This window comes from Mastomys coucha, unplaced genomic scaffold (assembly GCF_008632895.1).
Source record: "Mastomys coucha isolate ucsf_1 unplaced genomic scaffold, UCSF_Mcou_1 pScaffold1, whole genome shotgun sequence".
Classification (NCBI taxonomy): domain Eukaryota; kingdom Metazoa; phylum Chordata; class Mammalia; order Rodentia; family Muridae; genus Mastomys; species Mastomys coucha.
In genome coordinates this window covers 28,582,050-28,597,276 of record NW_022196891.1, presented here as the reverse complement: position 1 = coordinate 28,597,276, position 15,227 = coordinate 28,582,050, and the positions used below count along the sequence as shown (strand labels likewise).

Sequence of the window (15,227 nt, the reverse complement as noted above, 5' to 3'; positions counted from 1 at the left end):
TACATAGACCTGTACACAAGAGAAGTAAATGAGATTTGATGTAACCGGACTGCACCATTAAGAGGGAGAAAGTCAATATGAGTTGGTAAGGAAGCCAGACCCAGGTCACAAAGGACCTGGTGTGTCATGCCTCTATGACAAAGGCCCTGCTTGAGCCGGACAAGTCCCACAGCCTGAAGATGAATGGAGAAGGCTGTGTGTGGGTTTGATGTTAGATCTGATGAAGCGGCCATCAGATGCCCAGGATGTGCTTGGTGATTCGAAAGTCACTGTTGGGAACTACTGGAGGAGGAGGGGAGCCCTCTGTCAGAGCTCTGGCTTCAGTTATGGTCTCTGGTGGCCCACTGGAGCAAGAGCTGTGACAGGTACACGTCAGGGCCAGTTTCCAAGTGCAGCCAGTGGATTTCAGTGTCCCTGGGGCAGTGTGTTACCTCCATCTGCCTGTCCCCCAGTCCATCCCATACTCTCCTGGACATGTCCCTATGTTCTCCCCCTGCCCCCAGGCCACCTGACCACATCTGGAACCAGTACCTGGATTCTTCAGAGTAGACCCCTGAGCAAATGTTTTCCACTGGACTTGAGGCCAGCTCTACAATAAACTTACATGATGAGTTTTAGGGTTTGTCTTAGGTCTTTTTGTTATTTTTTTAACTTTTTTTTTTTAGATTTATTATATATAAGTATACTGTAGCTGTCTTCAGACACACCAGAAGAGGACATCAGATCTCATTATATATATAGTTGTGAGCCACCATGTGGTTGCTGGGATTTGAACTCAGAACCTCTGGAAGAGCAGTCAGCGCTATTAACCGCTGAGCCATCACTCCAGCCCCTAGTCTTAGGTCTTTCTAGCAATCAATCGACTCTTTTATCCAAAAGTTCCAACTTGTTAAGGATGTCTGAGAAGATAGTCTATCACTGCCATCCTTATCGACCAGCTGGAAAGTGATTGTTGACTCTGAGCACCCACAGTAATACAGGGATGAGTCTTTGACCCCATTCCAGGGGCAAGCAAGCCCCAGCTCCCACCTTTAAGAACTGTGCTGCCCATTCCCGGCCTGCCTGCCTGCCCTGCCAGCCTCACCAGCATCCTCACCAACCACTGCTCCAGTCCTGTTGCTAAGGGACACCTTCCCATTTACTCAGGCTCTGTGGGATGGCTTTGTTGCCATGGCGATGCATCAATGTGGAGAGGGAGAGAGAGAGAGAGAACATACTCTTGTGTGTGGTAAGTGTTGGGTCTACTGCTGAATGCAGGGGTGGGGTTCTAATTTGATGATTGCTAGGGTCAACAAGGCAGGTGTGTCTACCCTGTCTTAAAGCCTTCTGGGGACACAGCTGTCATTCCACTGAAGTCTAGAGTGGTGGTGGTGGTGGTGGTGGTGGTGTGTGTGTGTGTGTGTGTTTATGCATGAGCATACACATGTCTGGACATTTAGCACAACGGGGAAGGCAGGATGAGACACCCGGCACAGCCACAAAGCCAAAAATCCTGAACTCAGCTGAAATCACACTGAAATGCTGTTTTTCTTCAAATTATTCCCTATGTCTATACATCATAGGAAAGCAATGGTCAGGGATTAAAATAGGCTCTGTCCAGCCAGGTCCTGTTGTCCCCGCTGATTATTAGACCTATGGCCACTTGGGCTAAGGCAGGTTGGTCTATCCTCAGGTCTCTGCAGTCCATCTCTGTCTTCCCTGCCAAGGACACAGTGGCTCTCGGGGTAAGCTGCTCTGATTGTCGCTTCCTACTTCTGAATATTCACTGAACCCCCAAGCCTCAAGCAGATGGCTCTGCAGCTCGCCCAGCCAATGGGAGTCACAGTCCTATAAATCCTGATGCCCCAAGATATGGACATTCATACTGTGTCCATTCTGCTGAAGAGAAAAATTGGGATGGAGGCCTCTCGCATCTTCAGAGAAGAGTCAGGTATCCAACCTTCCAAGGGTCTGGATAATCCCGCCCCATGTATGTGTGTGTGTGCGTGTGTGTGTGTGTGTGTGTGTGTGTGTGTGTGCTTGCGCGTGCCTAAAGAGCTTTACAGCTGGCCAAGCTCTCGCTGTTGGAAACTGTGAGCCTTCTGGGGAATGAAGTGGAACACGCTTGAACTTTGGGTTTACAGAAATTATTCAAATGTGCTGCCCACACAGTCTGTGAGGCAGAGCGGTTTCCAGATCCCCCATATATTCCTTAGGCACCTAAGGATGCCATCCTATCTGCAGAGCAGTGACATGTTGCTGGGAACAGAGGGGGAGGGGTTGACCTGCTCCTCACTCCGACCCTGTGGTGCCCAGGTCTGCTAGAATCACAGCACTGCAAGGACTACCCTGGCCTCCCACCAATCCTCAAGTTCTCTTCAGGAGGAGGGAAGGGGATACTGAAAGAAGGACCCCAGGAGCGGGACTCTTAGGAACGCTACCAGTTGAGAGCCTCTTGCCTGATCCTCTGTAAGGAGAGGGGTAAATGGGCGGCAAAGAAGAGGGGAGTACCTATGGATGGGGGGGGCATGTTTACATCTCAGAGCTCACAGCAGCCCTGTGGAAGAGGGACCCTTACCATCCCCCATGCAGATAGGAAACAAGCCAGAGTTAGAAGAGAGCAAGGTGACACCAACTACGGGGCTTCACAGCCTGAGGTCTTGATCCGAGGGCAGCAGAATGGATGTCCCACAAGAGCAAGAGCAGGAGTCCCCATGCAGTACTGCAAACGACCGAGCTGTTTGCAAGAAGATAGGTGTGACTTGGGGGTGAGGGGACCCCAGAGCTTTGAAGGAAGGCTTGGAAGGACGCAGACGGGCAACAGAAAATGATGGGTTCAAGTTCCACATATCACTTCCTATGCCCGGATGGGCGTGAAGTACCCACTACAGACTCATGACCCAGCTGGAGTCCGTCCAACATCAGACACTCACTCTTACCTAGACAGCCCTTCTTCCCACTCACATGCCCTTGACAGGGACAGTCAAGGCCCTGTGTGACTGGGCTCCATAGAGATACTCATCTGTAGCCATTGATGCTTTATGTGGGTTTTTTTTTTTTCCTTTTTTGAAACAAGATCTAAGTAGTCCAGGCTAGCCTCCAGCTCACTATCCTCCTGCCTCAGCTTTCCTGGAGTTGGGATTACAGATGTGCCACCACACACAGCTAAGACAATGCCTCTATTTAAATTTTTTTTTATTGTTTTTATTATCGGTACTGGGATTTGAACTTATGGCTCTGTGACTGCTATGCAAGCTCTCTACATTAAATTACAGCCCTACCTCTTTATGTCGTTCAGATATCCAGTTTGGACTCCATCCCTAGACCAGACATATCTTGAACCTCCCACCCTTATGCCTCAGCCTCAGGAGGAGCTGGAATTACAGCCACGAGCCCCTCTAAGACAATGCCTTTAAAGGGAGGTGAGCTCAGAATTCTGAGGGCAAATGCATGCTGGAGACGGGATGATTTGACAGTCTTGGGCCAGGTCACTGGCCTTAGACTGTTTCTACTGTCATCTGTCCTTTGAGACATTGTGTTGGGACAAAATAAGGCTTCTGTCCTCTGCCCCAGCCAATGCTGCCTTGACATGTGATGGTCCCTCTGCGCACCTCTCCCTCAGTGGACAGTGAACTGCATGAGAACAGGGCCTGAGCCGAAGGACCTAGGACCAGTAGCATACAGCAAGGACTTCATAAATGCTTGCTGGGTGGACAAATGACGGTAACTACCTCTACTGCTTGTCGAATCTTTGTGAACCAGACCCCGGGCTAGGCCTTTAGCATGTATTATCTCTGATATGTACCACAGTCACAGGAGATGGACTTTAGTGTCTTTGTGCTATAGGACGTAAACTCAGGCTCAGAAAGGTTAGGTCACTTGCCCAAGATCACACAGTAGTAGAGAGAGCTCTGAGTATGAAGGCACACTTAAGAAGCCCCAGGGCCCTGTCCAGCCTCACACACCGCTGCTCTAACCTTGACTCTCCACTCTTTTTTTTTTTTTCTGGTAGCACAGACACACAGTGCTGGGAAGGTTCTAACCATCCCTCAAATCGGGTTCTCCTCTCTCCACTGCCAGGGCTGCCACAGTAAAGAGTATCACTCTTTACTAGGCTTGACCTCTGACCTTGCCCCCGGTTGCTGGAGAGGGCGTCCTAAGGTGACCTGGTGAGATCTCTTTCCTGAGGTGTTCCATGCTGCTCCCTGTCATCCTGGCTTGGGAATCGCCTGTTTTCTTCCGGTGACCCTCGGTCCAGACAGAGCACAGGACCGTCCCTTGGGTCACCCAGCACTGACCTCTGCATTGCATTAGTGTCACAATGGGACCATGTTCTGAAAGCTCAGTTGCCGTCCTGTGGCTGCAGGTGGCAAAACCCTGAAGATCCAGGGTCTGATGATCACCCTCTCCTCTCTCTGACTCTCAAGCCCTGAGATGAGTGACTTCAATCTTCCACCTGTTCCCAACCATGACATACACTGACATAGTTCCAAAAGCAACAGTCATTTGTTTACAGACTGGAACCTCCAAAACCATGCCCCCCTCTCCCTGTCTCTCTCCTTCTCTCTCTCTCCCCCCCCTCTCTTTCCCTCTCCCTCCCTCTCTCTCCACATTCTCTTTAAAAGTTGATTACCTCAGGTGTTTGTTATAGCAACGGAAAGCAGACTTGAGCTTCCCATTTGCTCCCCTTCCTTACAAACTCCTGGAGAGTAGGGTTCGGGTTTTATTTTTCTTCTGTGCTCAGAAGCCTGATTACTGCTTGACATGCAGAAGATGTTCAGAAACTGTTTATTGAGACCTTTTGACCTTACCCCCTGGCTCTCTGAAATTCTACCCTTTGGCCCCATCTTCTCTAATCCTCTAGATACTTAGCCATAGTCCAGCCCTCCAAACTTCCCCGGAATGGACATAGCCTCCCTGCTCCCTGCCTTGTTATTGTCCTTCTCCTCCTCTTCTCCCTCCTCCTCTTCCTCCTCTCCTTCCTCTTCCTCCTCCTCTTCTGGAGATCCTGTCTCACTCCTTGGCTGACTTAGAATTCATTGGGGAAACCAGGATGATCTTGAACTTACAGTTGTTGTACCACAAGCAGGGCCTGCTGCTGAGGCCTGGCTGAGGCCCTCTCTCCCCGATGCTGACCTGTGGCTGCACGGCGCCTTAGTTAAAAAGGAGGCGCGTTAGTTAAACAGGAGGCAATGTATAAATGAGATATTTTATTGTAGGAAGGAGAAAATAGGCCGGTCAAGTAGAGAGAAGGAAAGGAGAGGAAGGAGAGAAAGAGAGAGAGAGAGAGAAAGGAAAGGAAGAAAGCAAGAGAAGAAAAAAGAGCGAGAGAAGAGAGAGAGTAAGAGAGGGAGAGCAGAGAAGAGACAAAGCGAGAGAGAGAAGAGAGAGAGAGAGAGAGAGGAGGGGGCAAACCACCCCTTATATTGTATGGGGCGTGGCATGTCTAGCTGTGCTATGGTCAGATGACTGGGGGTAGGTTCCAGCTAGAATGCTGGGAGCTTGGGGCATTGTCTACCTGATAGAGCACACATCTCCTGCAGGGGCAGCTGTGAGGGGTTGTGACTGAAACAGGAACCAAAGACTCAGGAGTTACGGCCAAGCTCCTTTCACCACCACCCCCCTCCCCCCCCCCTCAGAAATTGCCCTCAGGGGCTCCAGGGCTCCAAGCCAAACACACTCGACTGAGCCTAAGTAACCTGAGCAGACCACTGCCCCACACTGCCCTACATATTGTGATCCTTCTGCCTCTTCCTCCCGAGTATTGCTTTTATGGGTCCCGACCATCATGCGTAAGCCCATTGTTTTCTTAGTCATGGAGAAGGACGGGCATCCTTTGCCCCAAATCCAGAGGCTTGGCTGTAGGCACTCTTTGCAGCCCTTCAGCTTGTAGCAGCCATGGCTGCATTAAGCGGGTATGCCCAGAAAAACCAACATGCCCTGGTAGAGAAAGTGGCAAAGAGCTGGAAGGCCCTTTGTGGGATGTAAGTCACTCTCATGTGGTTGTAACCTCAGGCCTATGTCTTTTAGAAGAAAACTGTCCTCTTTCCAACACCACATTCCCCTCAAGCCAAGAGTTTGATTCAAAGCACCCTTCTCAAGGGCACCCAGATTGTAGAAGCTATGTGCCATATCTGCTAAAAGAATAGAGGGCAAGGACCTCTTTGATGTTGTTCCCACAGAGCACAGGAAGCAAGGATAGAAGGGCCCTGCAGAAGAACACCGTCCCTCAGCCCACCCCAGCGTTCCCGTTGTGTGCTTTAAACAAACAAAAGGTTTGTTTATATTTAGCTTGTGTGCCTGTTCGCATTTTGCCCACAGCTATGTCTCACAGCTACGGTGTATCCAATACTTACGTTCTAGGGGGCCATGGAGCCAGAAGGTGTCAGATTCCCTAGAACAGGAGCTACAGACAGTTGTGAGCATTCATGCGGGTGCTGGAAACTGAATCTGGGTCCTCTGCAAGAGCAGCAAGCGCTCAGAACTGCTGAGCCATCTTTCCAGTGCCCCTGGGTGTGTTTTTTGACCCCTGAAGTTAGACAGTGTGGGAGAATGATGGTTGACCTGTGTTCTAAACCTTACACTCGACCACTACCTTGCCTCTTTGGAGGACTTTGGGCCTCTTCAGTCTCCTTTCTGAGACTCAGTTTCCCCTTGTGTAAGCAGAGAACTGACTTAGCACTAGCTATTTGCAAAGCTTCCTAGACGATTCAGATTCACTTGACCAAAAGGACAGAGTTGTTCCTCTTCGCAGCGGAAGAGGGATGCTACGTGGGAAGGAACTCTTCCTCCAGGCCATGGAGAGACAGACATGGGGGAGGGGTTCAGGGAGATATCATCAGGTAAGTGACAATTTCACACTCCAGAAGAGAAGAGAGAATAGCCAAGGCCCTGTGCCCTGAGCTCGCACATTAGCTCTTAGGTGCTAGGCGCTGGGGGTCTGAATTGGCACTCAGCAGGTTGGGTAGAGGCAGTTAGAGACCTGTCTGGTGTGGTCCTGGCCAAAGGGCCTCAACCCGTACTTAGGGCCAGCTTATGAGGGGAACAGGAAGAGGCACCGGCCATAGTTCCCAGAGTGGGAGAAAGGGGTGGCCCCCGGGACACAGGGAGAGCGAGGGATTGGCAGTGGCTGTGGGCAGGGCCGGTCCGGACAAAGGCGGAGTCAACTTGTACACGTGAAAAACTCTGGCTGGGGCCGGGCTTTTGCCTTCCTCCTCCTCCTCCTCCTCCTCCTCTTACCCACCTTCCTGCACCCCTCCCTTCTCCCTCCTCCCGCAGCTCAGGTTGCAGCTTCTTTGGTGGAAAACCGCTCACCTTTCCAGAGCCGGGAAGAGCCTGGGTCCCGAGTAGGGACCCCGGCAGGGCGCGGGGCGCGGGGCAGGGGACCTAAGCCTGGCAGCGCGGCCGCGGAGGGCGGGAGCCGGCTCGCCACGACCGGGACACGCGCAGAGTCCGCGGCGGCGGCCGGAGAGGGGAACCGCGCCGGGCAAGCTGAGCAAAGGTAAGCCGGGCGGCCCTTAAAGGGGCCGTCTGCCTTTGCGCTGGAGATTCGGGCAAAATTCCCGAGCTGCCGTAGGCGATGGGAGCTCGGCAGGCGCGCTTGTGTTTAGGGGGGTGAAGTGGAGGGGGGGGTGAAGGATGCCCTGGGAAAGCCACTCCCAAGTTCCAGGTGCTGAGGCAAGAACGCGTGCCCCGCGGGGACTCTGGATCCGGGACTCCCTTTGGCCCCGAGCTCCGTCGGAACCCTACAAAAGCAAAAGTTCCCTCCCAGGCACAAGCCAGAAGCCAAGTGTCTTCCTTATGGGAAGGACAAGGGTCAGGAGTCCCGATAACGAAGGGATCCAGGAGAGTGTAGGGCCAGATTGCCACCTCGAAGGGCTTTCTGGGCTTTAGTGAACTTTCCAGCCCCACAGGCCGTGGGTGGTAGGCCAGAGACCTGGGGAAAACTGAGGGCAGGTGAAGCCCGGAGCGCTGGCTGCGTGGTGGAGGAGGGTCGCTAGGGAACATGTCTCTTCTTTTGGGCTAAGTCCAGAGAAGCGATGATCCTCCCCTCTTCATCTGCTGTGGACAGCGGTTGATAGCCTTGTGGGAAAGGCTCTGTCTTCAAACGCATGGCTTGACTGCTCTGTTTGGAGGTCACAAACAGGACTCTGAAAATGGGGTGGGTCAGAGGCCCTGTTCCACCCTGTTGGGGGACAGGTCCCTGACGGCCTCGTGGTTGTTTTTCCTGTACTGAGGGGTCAGCACCCCTCTAGGCCCCAGCAGCCTCATGTATTTGTCTTAAGCTTTCCCCGGTGCAGGGCTAGAATTGTGGGATAGAGGCAGTCCTCACTCAGAACCCTCTGAGCTCTGGCAACTGCCATCTGCCCCTCTTTACCATGCCATCCCAGCTCGGCCTTCAGCAACTTTCCCCAGCCTACCCAGCAGTGTTGTGTGGCCTGGGCCCTGTGGGTGGAAAACACTACCAGCTGGCCCCCACCTTATCCCTATCGGATGTGAGATTCAATGGAGATGCATAGCCCACAGTGAGGTGAGGTAGGGGTTCTAGGGGAGCCATATCCTTGCATCTCAAGAACTCATCTTTGTCATGCCTTGGGCCCGGGATAGCTTCTGGGGTGTGGTCAACAGGCAGCTATGGATGTGGACTTGGGCTGCACTGTGAAAGTCCCAGAGAGAGGCTTCCTCTGCCCCAGCTAAGCTGCTGTCTCCAATCTCTGCAGTGTGCCAAGCAAGGTGTCATAATACTGTCATGATAGTTCAGGAGTGTTATGATCACTGTTTCACTAGCCGAGGAACAGACTGGGGGAGGGGCCGGTGAGAGTGATGTAGTGGGTCGATCCAGTTTACTTCTATCTGACCCCAAACCCATTCCCAATCCCTGCTCCTCCTGGGCAGGGCCCAGCCTGTGCTGGAATCCTAGGGAGGGATGGGGTTAGTTCTCTCAGTGATCAGGCTCCCCAGGCAGAGCCAGGCTTTACCAGAGGGACAATAATCTGAGAGGCAGGTGGGTTCCTAGTCTTGGATTGTGCAGGGAGGGGATAGCTGCCCTGAGATCCAGAGGGAATGGGGCTGTGTTTCTCTACAGACTGTGTGTCCTGTCAGTTAACCGATTTTGCTCCCCGGGGAAGAGGCCCCGCTTCTTAGGGAAAAGCCTGGCTCGAGTCTTCTGCCTCCTACCTCACTCCAGCCTCCTCTTCTGCTTCTCTTCCTCTTCCTCTTCCTCCTCCTCCTCTTCCTCTCCTGAGTCCTTCTTTCCTTCCCTGAGTTTGGGACCTGAAGGGGAGAAAGGATGGCCAAACCTAAGCTGTTCCTGGAATCCTGCCCCTGTTGATTCTGTGGCTCCCAGCAAACTGTCGAGCTTGCTCCCTGTCCTGTGTGGAGAGGAGCTTCCGACAGGGAGGGTTATGATTGTATAACACATGGAAGCTGAGGTGATCATGTGGCGGTAAGGACTAGGAAAGGCGACGTCCTAGTGATGCCCTAGGGCTGTCTCTGGAGTGGAAGACCATGAAACCCTGTCAAGCTAAGGCCTTGGCTAGAAGTTTTTTGTTTTTTTTTTGTTTTGTTTTTTTGTTTTTTTGTTTTAATTTTTCGAGACAGGGTTTCTCTGTGTAGCCCTGGCTGTCCTGGAACTCACTCTGAAGACCAGGCTGGCCTCGAACTCAGAAATCTGCCTGTCTCTGCCTCCCAAGTGCTGGGATTAAAGGCATGCACCACCACCGCCCAGCTAGAAGTTTTACCTCTTTCAGTTGGGGAGGAGGGTTCTCTATAAGAAATGGGGGCTGGGGGCCCAGTGGACACATGCCAGGAAAGGCCAGCAGTCTGTGTTAAGTACCAGTCTTCTAGGTACTGGTGGGTCAGGTAGGCGGCAGGACTTTGGCAGGAGCCTGCCCTTGGGGTGAGAGGACCCTTTCCTGGTACTTAATTATTTGCAGTCCCTGTTCTGCTCCGCTGTCCACGAGGGACTGGCTGGCTGAGTTCCAGACCTTACCTGCTTAGCTCCACTCCTTTGGGAATAAGTCGCATTTCTTTCCCTGGGTTGTGTGTCCCCCAGTAACCCTTTCTCTCTTCTTCCCTGGACCCTTCACCTTCGCTCTCTAGGCATTTGCCGCTGAGCTGGCACTTTCCCACCTCAGAGGGTAGGAACACACCAAGGTTGGCACTGGCTCCTACAGCCGTATGTGCTCACGTGCACACGCACACACGCACACACAGATCCAGAGGCCTCAGATCACCATAGGGCTAGAGGCCAGTCCCAGCAGACACCAGCCTGTGGCAGAGCATCAGAGGGAAAGACAGAGGATGTGGGTGCATTTCAGCCTGGTCCGTCTGCTGGAGCCATATGCAGGATATTCCCAAGGCCCTGTCGGTTGAGGTGGTGGGATGGGGAGGTGGGGTCTGAGGTTTGGCTTTGAATTGAAAAGGGTCACAGAGCTGCCTGGTAGCAGGCAGGACCCTGGTAAGTCAAGACATTCTGCCAGGGATGACATTGGCCCAAAGTTTGGAAGGAACAATGGTGATAGATACCATCTTTCTGGGTATGTACACCCCCCGGATACACCGTGCCCTCCTTTTGACTCGGGGTCTCTCTGTATAGCCCTGGTTGTCCTCAGACTCACTATGGAGACCAGGTTGGCTTTGAACTCACAGAGATCCTCTTGCCTCTGCTTCCCAAATGCTGGGAGACTAAAGGCATGTGCCACCATGCTGGATACGGGGCTGATTCTTTTTTTTTTTTTAAAGTATGTGTGTTTAGGTCAGAGATTGGTATCGTCGGATGTCTCCTTTATCACATTTCATGGTTTTTTGTTTTGTTTCAGTTTGGGTTTTGTTTTAATTTTTTGTTTTCCTTTCTCTTCTCTTCTTTTCTTTTCTCTTCTCTTCTTTTCTTGAGACAGAGGCTCTTGCTGAGCCTGGAGCTCACCCTTTTGATCAGGCTAACTGGCCAGCCATCGTCCTAGGGTTCCCCTGTTTCTGCTGCCTACTAATGGGGTTACAAGGCTGCACTGCTGTGCCTGGTTTTTCCAATAGATGCTGGGGATTTGAACTCATGTCCTCCCTCCACCCCCCATTAGCCGAAGTCTTCCTTGGAAACAGGCAAAGTGGAAAGAATGGCCCCAAAAGAGGCTGTTTGATTTTCTCATTCACTATTTACCTGAGTATGTCTCCTGCTAGCCGCTGGCGGAGGCCAGACTCGGTGTATAATCCTGCCCCTGCCACTCAATAGCTGCTTGCCTTTGGGTAAGCAATTTGCTCCCCACAAGCTCTGGCCTCCCAAATTTAAAATGGTTCATGTGGTTTTGAGGATTGCAGTGAGGTCATGTCTCCCACAGGCCTTAGTTTCTTGTCTTACCTGATGTCATTATGGAGGGCTGATGGTGCATGGAGTTACTGGGCTTGCACTTGAATCTTTTCTGATGGCAGGATCCCTGTAGTAGGGACATAAGGGCTCTGTCCCCGAGGTTGCAGGAAAATTCTCTTACAGCATCCCTTGCCTCCATCTGACTTACCATCACAGGAAATTCTGAGAAAGCTCCAGCGTGATTTCTACCCATTCACTTTAAGCCCTCTCCCTCTCCAGTCTGGGGAGCCCCTTCTGCAACCAGGCCTTCGTTCCTCTGGTCCCAGACACCCAGAAAAGCAAACTCTTGCAGGGTGACTAGACCTAGACGACATAGCCATCCCATCCACGTGCTGGTGGGACTCACTGCCTGGAAGTGGACGTGTGACTGGAGAGCAGGGCCAGCCAGGAGGTCACAGACCCTCCCGTTTTGATCTAACTGCTGTGTGGTTGCCGGGCACCCCATTCTGAGCTGATTCTCTCAAGAGGTCTCATCTCTAAGCAAGGCAGCCAGAGGGGGATCCTTTGGTACCCAGCGGCTGTGACACTGAACTGTTCAGCAGCTCACTTCTAGTCTCACTTCTGCCTGTCACTCTGAGGAGCCTTGGGCAGATAGCTTTCTTTCTTAGCCTGTCCAATTTTCTCCCTTTCTTTCTTTCTTTCTTTCCTTCTCTCTCTCTCTCTCTCTCTCTCTCTCTCTCTCTCTCTCTCTCTCTTTCTTTTGTTGTTGTTGTTGTTGTTGTTTTGTTTTTTCGAGACAGGGTTTCTCTGTATAGCCCTGGCTGTCCTGGAACTCACTCTGTAGACCAGGCTGGCCTTGAACTCAGAAATCCACCTTCCTCTGTCTCCCAAGTGCTAGGATTAAAGGCGTGCACCACCACCGCCCAGCCCGTCCAATTTTCTTACCTTGAGATATAGAAGCATAGAGGAGGGATTTCTAAGCACCATCACGCTCTCTGATGCCGCCATCCTTTGCCAGCGAGCTGTGTCATGAGGCCCCAGGAGGATCTTATCCTTGCACCCCTCTAAACTTCACAGCCCAGACGCTTCTCCCCACTGAGGTCTGGGTACCCAGTCCTTGCCATAGCCCAGAGGGGCAAAGCAAATCAAGGAGGCCTCACCCTCAAGTCATGTTGGAGGAGAAAAAATACTACCGAAGAAGTGGGAACAGGATTTAAATGCTACAGAAATGTCAGATACTCAAGAGCAGGGACTGTGAGTTACGGCCCCTTCCGAATCTCACCTGCTTTAGAATGGTCTGTGAACGAGGAATGGTTTTTATTTTTATTTTTTGAGTCAGGGTCTTATGTATTCCCATGCTGGCCTGGAACTCACTATATAGCCGAGGGTAACCTTGAAATTCTAGTCCTCTCTTCTCTTGGCATATGTCACCATTAACAGTTTATGTAGTGCTGGGATTAAACCCAGGGCCTTGGGTGCTTGGCAAGAACTCTCTGCCCACTGAACTATATCTGCAGGCCTATTTTGGCTTTTTGAGGCAGCATCTTGCTATATAGCCCTACCCGACCTGGAACTTGCTGTGTAGACCAGGTTAGCCTCGAACCTGAGGCAATCCTCCAGTCTGTAATTTATGAGTACTAAATTATAGGCATGCACTATGCCACTCAAGACCTAAGAGTACTTTTTAGATATTTTTCTAAGTGGTTGGAGAAAAACTCAAAGGAAGAGAATAACATTTTATGACACTTAAATTTGTAAAAATGGAGATCTTAGTGTCTTTTTTTTTTAAACAAGTCTATTCTTTTTTTTTTTTTAAAGATTTTTTTTTATTATTATTATATGTAAGTACACTGTAGCTGTCTTCAGACACACCAGAAGAGGGCATCAGATCTCATTATAGATGGTTGTGAGGCCACCATGTGGTTGCTGGGATTTGAACTCAGGACCTCTGGAAGAGCAGTCAGTGCTCTTAACCACTGAGCCATCTCTTCAGCCCCGATCTTAGTGTCTTTAAATCAAAGTTTTCTAGAATAACACACATCCCTTCTTTCTCGAGGGTGGTGTCGCCCTCCCTTAGACCTAAGAACAGTGGCTGGCTGACTTCTTACAGGAAAAGCTTGCTGACCCGTGCTCAGAAGTAATCACACTGTTCCCTGGGCCTTCTCTAAATCACTCTGGAATCTCAAGCTAAAAATACTCTATTTACAGAGAGGTATTGCTGCTTTCCTACTAGGTAAGCGGCAAGTGGTCATTATGGAGATGTTAGAAGACGCAGATGGGAAGGAATGAAAACTGCCCAGAGTCCTAGAGTCCAGGTGACCACTGTTGACATGTTGACCAACTTGCCTGCTTTACATCTGCCATGATGGTGTTTTTGTCTGGGTGGTGTCTGTGCCCTGACATGCAGCTTTCCCAGATTGGACCCAGCTGCCCTTTTCACTTGAAAATAACCTCTCACCGGGCGGTGGTGGCGCATGCCTTTAATCTCAGCAGTTGGGAGGCAGAGGCAGGTGGATTTCTGAGTTTGAGGCCAGCCTGGTCTACAGAGTGAGTTCCAGGACAGCCAGGGCTACACAGAGAAACCATGTCTTGGAAAAAAAAAAAAGAAAAGAAAAGACATTAGGCCAGTGGTTCCCGATAGATAGCTGCCCCTGCGTGCTGAGGCCCAGAGCTTAGAGGGCCCTGAGCTGTGGGTCTGAGAGTCACCAGCACGGGGGAGGGGGTGGGTGGGTTGTGGTTTCCACCCCAGGAGAGAATGAGATCACCAGGGTATCTGTTGTAGAGGGGAAGAGCAAAGAGCCAGAGAGGGAACTTGGGGTATGCAGCCTCAGGGGCAGGTGAGGAAGTGAGTTCACTAAATATGGGAGTTGGGGGGAGGGGAAGGAGTGGAAGAGAGCCAGGAGGTTGGGGCCGAGCAGAGAGTCTAAGCACAAACCAAGGGAGAGGCCTGGAGCTGGGCATGTGCTCAGGAGGCGGTGAGCAGTGAGCGGAAGGGAGCCCTCGAGGGGCCTGTGCCCTGGCTGCTGAGTGACGCAGACAGACGGGGAGATTTAGAGAAACAGGAGGAGAGCCAGAGCTACTCAGAGGCTCTCCAGAGGAAGCATGGAGCCCAGGCCAGGGTGGTCACCTGGGCCAGCACCGAGGAGAGGCCATGTGGAGTTCAAGAAGGAGAGAGGGTAGACTAATTACCCAAAGCCTGGGCTAGCCAGTGGAGCCTCGTGGGGTTGGTGGGAGTGGCAAGCGGTTGCTTCAGACCGGTCACTCTGATGGGAACAAGGGACATTAGAAGAGAGTGACCCTCAGAATGTGGCTAGAGATCAGTGTGAGCCAGGCTGGTGGGAGCGGAGAATAAATAGGACTGTGGTTAAAAGAAGGCAGGAAATTCCCCTTATATACATATTCCCTGTTTGTGGAACTCTGAGGTCCCCCGGGACACTAGTGTTTAAAGGCCCCTTCTGTGCTAAAGTTAGGCACGGAAACAAAGCGTGAGATGTGTTGGGCTACCAAGGGACACTGAAGGGCACTGAACTTGACGTCCTCTGTCTCTGATGTTTGTTGTTTTTTTGTTTTTTTGGTTTTTTGGTTTTTTTCGAGACAGGGTTTCTCTGTATAGCCCTGGCTGTCCTGGAACTCACTCTGGAGACCAGGCTGGCCTCGAACTCAGAAATCCGCCTGCCTCTGCCTCCCAAGTGCTGGGATTAAAGGCGTGCGCCACCACCGCCCAGCTCTAATGTTTGTTGTGAAGATGGTGGCGATATTATCTGCAGAGCTGTTCTTTTAGAATTTAAAGAAAACCCCACATAAGGTTGCAGAATTCAGATATTTGTTGATTATTATTATTATTATTATTATTATTATTATTATTATTATTATTATCATTTTGTTTTTTTGAGACAAGGTTTCTCTGTGTAGCCCTGGCTGTCCTGGAACTCACTCTGTAGACCAG

At 51.3% G+C, this 15,227-nt stretch overlaps 1 protein-coding gene across 3 annotated transcripts in view; it reads left to right on the top strand.

The window, feature by feature from the left end:
* Window positions 1–1,193: 1,193 nt before the first annotated feature.
* The window catches only part of Cdk18 (cyclin dependent kinase 18), a 32,429-nt gene continuing 18,395 nt past the window's right edge, over window positions 1,194–15,227 (top strand). Inside the window, exons 1-2 of one of the 3 annotated variants that reach the window (XM_031382107.1) lie at window positions 1,194–1,228; window positions 1,673–1,930. The gene's annotated coding sequence lies outside the window, so the exon portion shown is untranslated. Of the gene's footprint in view, window positions 1,229–1,672; window positions 1,931–7,201; window positions 7,481–15,227 lie in introns of those variants that run through there. The other 2 variants (XM_031382110.1, XM_031382106.1) reach the window with 2 other exon arrangements.